The sequence below is a fragment of the Falco punctatus genome (assembly GCF_963210335.1).
Source record: "Falco punctatus genome assembly, chromosome: 8".
Classification (NCBI taxonomy): Eukaryota; Metazoa; Chordata; class Aves; order Falconiformes; family Falconidae; genus Falco; species Falco punctatus.
In genome coordinates this window covers 22,526,355-22,527,295 of record NC_137588.1, presented here as the reverse complement: position 1 = coordinate 22,527,295, position 941 = coordinate 22,526,355, and positions in this window count along the sequence as shown.

Here is a 941-nt window from a genome sequence, read left to right as displayed (position 1 = left end):
GTACCACAGACCCAATACTGAAACACAAAGTACACAGCTTTAGTCTTTACACTCAGTCCCACGGGAGAAGTGAATAAGGCTACTCACATGAATGTTATTTTTATGCTGTTTTGCTAAACTGACACTGATCCACAAATCCTCTTTTTTATTTCTGGGAAAATTTTGAATCCACACAGATGTAAAGTGATTATAAAAGCCATGATGCAGGCACTTTCAAGAATATCATTGCTCTGCGACATACTGTTATTGAAGGCATATGACCACAAATTCTCCTACCAGAGCACTGTCTTCATGTTTGTCATGGGGTAGTGCAGGGAGTGATTACTTGCTGTGGAATTGGTATTAAAATAAATCATCCTGATTTTTAAAATTATCAGGAAAAACGTAACTGGCCAGAAAAATCAAATCCTCCCCATGAGACTCAGAACAGTTCCAGTGGTCCTGAAGCAAACTCTAGCATAAAGAACTCACATCTGTAAGTGACAAGCTGTTACCAGTACACTGAAACCACATCACATTAAGTTGGCAATATGTGATAATAATATTTTCTTTTTTTACTTATGTCCCTCCCTAGTCAAACACAGTTTAACATTTAATTTTTTGTAAAACAAGTCTTGCCATGAGATTTCAAGGACTATTCGACAGTTGATTGTTTCAGCATACAACTGAATGAGCACTTTGTCCAAAGAGCACCCTACTAAACTAGATCTCAGGTATTGTCTGTATTTCCTGGAGACCCCAGGAATGGAGTAGCCAGTCAGAGAGGAAGTTTTCAAATGCTTCTGTATTCAATCAGATTTGAAGCAATTAAAAGACTTCTAATGCAAAATCCACTAACTCAAAATAAGATCATAAGGAAATCTTAAGACATTAAAAGCTCTTTTTTTAAAAAAGCAACTTAAGCAGAAGAGTTACAGCCTTATTTATAGTGTATTCAAAAT